Source organism: Glycine max, chromosome 7 (genome assembly GCF_000004515.6).
Source record: "Glycine max cultivar Williams 82 chromosome 7, Glycine_max_v4.0, whole genome shotgun sequence".
In the NCBI taxonomy this organism is placed as follows: Eukaryota; Viridiplantae; Streptophyta; class Magnoliopsida; order Fabales; family Fabaceae; genus Glycine; species Glycine max.
Window position 1 is genome coordinate 8,426,780 of NC_038243.2, and position 6,314 is coordinate 8,433,093.

Below are 6,314 nucleotides of genomic sequence, written 5' to 3' on the forward strand. Positions count from 1 at the left end.
TTTTATACAAAAAAATTAATTTGAAACATAATTATATGACCTTAATAACATAAAGTATATTATTTAATAAATAAATGTGGAATTAATTGTATGATGTAATAATATAAATTATATTGTTCAATAAATAAATAATTATGAAATTAATTATATAAATTTAATAATTTAAATTATGTTTATATATATATATATATATATATATATAGAGAGAGAGAGAGAGAGAGAGAGAGAGAGAGAGAGAGAATTGCTTTGAAAAATGAAAATTATAAAGGAAGGTCGAGGGCGAAATTAATAAAAACAACAATTAAAACTTCATCTATATTTTTAACAAAATTATTTGAACTTGAATTCTTCATATAAGGAAATCAGATTTTGATTTTCTAAAAAAATCATTAGAGTTTTTGTTTTCTATAATTTGATTATTAACTTACATATACTTTTACGAAAAAAATATTGGCTTAATTCTTCTTTCCAGTCTTTATTTTACATTAAAAAAATGTTCGTGGAATATTTAATGAGATTTTCTAATTAATTATTTAATTTCCTAAAATGATGGTCTTTTTGGCATAGGTTAATGAACTCTCTCATTTTTCTATGAATAAAAGGGGAAAGATCGCCTAGACAAAGCATTAAAATTTGCGAAGAAAAATAATAGTAGATCAACCAAAATGATATTAGAAAAAAAAAAGGAATAACATAAAAAATTCTCATATGACCATCAAGAGAATAAAACAACTTAGTCAAGACATTAACGACTTGATTAGTTTCTCACACAACTTGAAGCCAAAACTACCACCCTTTATTTTAAACAATCTCATAGAATCTATCAACAAGAGTGGAACAAGGTTGATAATTGGTACAACCTTTACAAAGAAGATCAATAGCAACATGAGAATCTGATTCAACCGTAAATCTAACTTTTATATATTTATTCTTAATAAAAAAAAAGTATAAGAAATTATTTTAATGAAATTGAAAATAAATTTTGCTTTCGGAATCTATGCTACAGAGAATTATCCTTAAAGTTTATCAACATTTGAAAATAGAAACAATCATATTGTTAATTCAAGTAATACCAAACTAGAATCCCTTTAAGCAGCATGTCAAAAAAATTCATTTAGAACGCATCATCAATTTTACTATTTCACAATTTCTTTACTAACAAACCACTTGAATAACACAATTTGAAATTGAAAATATTTTGCAATTGTACTAATCAAAATCTAGAGTTGATTTATGTCAAGGTAGACATAGCTTGGATGAGTTTCACGATTTTATAAGTCAAATTATAGGTATTTTTTATTAAGAGAACATGAGGGGAAACTTGCAAAACAAAATACTCTAACACTCAATTACATGAGTGAGTTGAGAATGGAATGAAAAGGGTGAGATAGAAACAGGTATTTATAACGTATGATAGGAGTTTTGAGTTCTTAATTGTAGGAATGATTAAATAACTATTCGATAATTCCTAACTTGTAGGTAATAACTAGTAAATAAATTATAACTTGTAGATAATAACTAGTAAATAATTTATCACTTATAGATAATGGTTTGCTTATAAATAATTCATTTCTAGTAGATGAGTAAATACCTACAACTTGATAAAAAAGAAATAACAATATTATCATTAAGATTCAAATATATAAATATTTGTTATTTGTTAATATTGTGTCAGCACAATAACCCAACTATTGAGAGAGCTACATGTGTGCTCTAGTATGAGGGTTAACTAGAAGAATTGACGTACATATTTTAGTGTTATGTCAATTTTATGGACCCCAAACAATACACTAATAGTTTTTCTCAACTAAATTTCACATGTCTTTGTTAATAATATGAAATTATTAATAATTATTTTCATATTATAAGTATTTATAATAAAAAAAATTAATCCACAATGATTAGTATAAATAGTAATAACTTGTGTTCTTTAATCAAATGTTTTAAGATTTGAATTTTGATTTATTAAATATGAAATAAATTATGTTAGAAGAAGAAAAATATCCACATTATTTTATATATATATATATATATATATATATATATATACTATATTTTCTTCATGTTAATTTTGGAAACATTAATGTAGCGTACAACGGAATTTAGGCTTATAAAAAAATCTCTCGAGTGACATTTCCATTTTGTGACAATTTAACATTATTAAAAAATATACTTGTGCCTTAATTTGCGTGTAATTAAACTCTGTCATGTAAAAATATGTTGAAAAATTGACATTAAAGTTTCTATATATTATTATTATTACAAATAATTCAAGGTTGAGATTTTTTTAGAACAGGTTGAGATGTTCAATAATAGTTAGTTTACTTAAAAGATTAGCCAATATATTTATTTCATTCTTTTAATTTTAAAATAAATAAAAACCATTTAAGTTTTTATTTATTTCAATAATTTCCATAAAAAATTTATAAATACACAATTGAAGTTTTCAAATTTCAATTCTTTTTATTTTTTATTTTTTATTTTTTTTATAGTTCCCCTCTCTAAAAGTATAAAATAATAGTTGGATTGCTGTTAAATTAAATTTTAGTTATTAAATTAATCGTGTATGATATTTTCAAGTTTCAAGACCGTTAATGATTAGATGTATGCTTCATAATTAATTAACTTGTTAATACCGAATATTCAATTCATCACATCATAAAACAAGTTTTTTATTTATCCCCAATCTATGTGTAATTTTTATATCGTAGCTAGACAATATATAAAACAAACAGATCACTATATTGGGATCCTGCATTGTTTTATTTTGTATTTGCTACATGATATACCATTAACTACATTAAATTAAAATATCTTAATTATTTTGATTGTCGACTCTAATAAACTGAATCATGGAGCACTTTCATGTATAATTTGCTTCCCTAAACCTGACGCCACACCTGCTGACCAAGTCCATCATCGATCATCATCAGCCAATGAGTCATCTAACCCCTAATCAACAAATCGATCGCAACTAGCACTTTTGGGGTGAAGACTACAAACTAACTAGAAAGGTGCTCACAAACATTTTTATGTAACCAAATGTCATCAGCAAAAATTAGAATTTATAAATAAATAAATTATTAAACAATAAGAAATGCTGAAACATACTTTCTACTATCAATTGAAATATATAAAGTTATGTAAGTTTCACTTTGTATTTAACGAATCTATTGTAATTAGAAATCTCAATTATGTTATTATCATAATTTTGGATTCATGTAATTTTTAAGAATATAAAGATTTAGGATATGATGTCCTTAATTATGTTGAAGTGTAATTGTTTTTCTCTGTAAATAAATATTCATAAATTTTGACAAAGCCTTATTTTTATTGCATATTTGATATTAATTAAGAGGACATAAATAAATATTAGTATGCAACTTCTTCGAATAACAAGATCATGTAAAATTTAAACATGAAAACATTTACTTTTAGTTCAATTAAGGGAGCTTTAGTTAAATAAGAACCGTCCCCGCATAAAATGTAAAAGGTAAGTTTATTATTTTATTTTTTTTAATGTTTTTACGCTTCAGAAAGACAAAATAGCAGCAAAGAAAAGAAACAGATAAGGTAAGGTTTGATTTTTCTCAAAATAAATATATTTTTTTTAACGTAAAAGAACCTTGAATAGAGAAAGAATATAAACTTGGTGTACTCTCAATCTAATTATGAAGTTGTGTGGGGAAGACACAACCACCTATATATACACTAAATAAATACTAGTAGTAAGCAATATATCATGTCTCATGTACTGAACAAAAGGAACCAGACAAATACCAGATATTAGAGAATATATATATCAGTAGTCATTTATTCAATAAATGTATGTGAACACACAAACACGAACATAATTTATTATTTATTTTTATATATCTATATTATATTATTCATTTTATTTTCTTTTATTTTTTTATAAAAGATATTATGAGAATATATTGTAAAAATAAGATTATTCAATTCAACATGTAACGTAATCTTCTAAAATATATAGCCATATACGGCCTCTGAATAATCGATCTAGTAGTATGGGCACACCAACTAATTGCTCAAACATAAGAAAACAAAATGCACAAGAATATCTTATCTGCAAAACCAAGGCCACCATGGACCATGGTCGCAAAAATTAAAAGCAAAAGGTAGCATCCTTGCTTAGTTCAGAAAATCAGTTAAGACATGATCGATGCACTCGTATATTATTCCAAAAAAAAAATCTAGATGTTGTCAATCAATTAAGATCTGATTTACCCGCAAGCATTAATTATCTGTATTTTGATTAAGATAACGCTTAAATGTGTTTTTATTTATTATAAATATAAGTTATTTTTTATTTCTTTCAGCAATTTTGATCTTCGTAATTTTTTTAATTATAGTCTTTATCAATATTATTTATTAATGACATGTTATGCATTTAAAATGTCATGTTAACAAATATTTTAAAGTGATAACTCATATGTAACGTGAAATCATTAAGTATACATATATTGTATTATGATTTCATTGTTAAACAATGATAAAATTTATTTTAAAACTTGTTGATTAACATCAAAATAAATATTTTTTTAAAGATCAAAACCAAATAAACTTATATTTACAAAGTACTAAAATACATTTTACATTTTATTTTTTTAATAATTAAACTAATAAAATTAAAATGTTATAATACTAATATATTTATTGTTGAATCTTGAATATACCAATCTAAGTGAAGAATATTTATGACAGATTTAGGAATCTGAAATGATCCTTTGCAAGTCAAGCTCTAGTTAGATTTTTCAGGCTTGATAGACTTACTTATGTGGTTCCTTGTTGAGTCTTTGTGTGTGTGTGTTTCTTTTTTTATCGATGCATGAGAGGTGTTCTACTGAGATAATTAAATTTCGTGTTTGTTGTTAATAGATTGTGTTCATGAGAAAGGTTCTTGTTGAGACATATGAGGGGTGTTAGGTTATGGTGATGATCAAATAGTTGATAATTAGGATTGGTAACATGGAGCTAATATGTTTGCTTTCTTAATTTCCATGTGTCTAAGCAGGCTTAATGGAACCCGAAACATTTATTATGAGTCTGGGGATAAAGTGAGGTGAGTAATATAGTACCTGGACCCATGCATGTGCCTACACATTTTTGCATGTAATTTTCAGGTACCAGCTTAAACTTCTTTGGTAGATAAATACTCTATAATTTATCGTGAGTAATTTTGCAAGTTCTTACTAATCCAAATCCAATTATCTTTTCTAATTAAAATAGTTCTCAACACATTTGAATTCTTCAATGAAAGTTATTTGTAACATTTTATTGATAATAATATAAGAAAATGTACCATGAAGGAGGATATTGCATTTTTTTTTCACAGCAAAACAATGATTACCTTAACAAGCAGGGCCGGGGCTAGACACAAGAAGATATACATACCATGAAAGACGATATTGCATGTATGAACTACATAATAATTAGTTGCATAATTACAAATATTTGATCTACGTACGTTGAGGTAAAAGCTACAGGAACCAATTTCTACGTTTTTCGTGTGTCTAGTTGGGCTTTCACAATGCATGCTGACAAATTTCCAAGTCTGATATATGAATTTGTCATAAATGTTAGTATAATTTGCTTCAAGAGAATGCACTGTTAATTTATTTAATGAAAAATAACAATAAACTTACTTTAATAAAGTTCCTTCAAACAACTACTAGTGCTTCCTTTGCGTGGAAGACGTAACGATTTGCATTACAGACTGTTCAAGAATATATAGCGCAGTATATATTTGTTCCTTAAATATGCTATCATGATTATTATTTTTTCCAACAGATCATATAAGTCAATTATTGCCGAAGTAGGACGAATAGATAAATAATGAAGAATATAAGCATTTTCCTATATCAGATTTCCTTTTGAAACCATTAAAATTATAGAGTCATCTATAATTTTACAAAAAAAATATATTAACCTTACACATCATGGCTAAGCATATAATTTTCATATGCAAAATAAGTTAGCTCCATTACGACAATTTCTTGTAGAAAAAAAAAATCAAGATTTGCATATATAATGCCTACAAAAAAAAAAAAAGATTCACACATATAACCAACATTAACATTAACAAAAAAAATTAACAATTATACTTTGATCTAAAGTAGAGGGTATAGTTAAGTGATAAAAAAATTTAATGACATAAAAGAAGCAATCGATGCCAATTTTGATGGAATAATTATTTATTATCTTTGACCTAAAGCAATGTAGTAAAATGATAAAAAAAAAAGTTAAGGGATAAAATTAGGGGAGTAAACTGCAACTTATCCTAATTTTATACA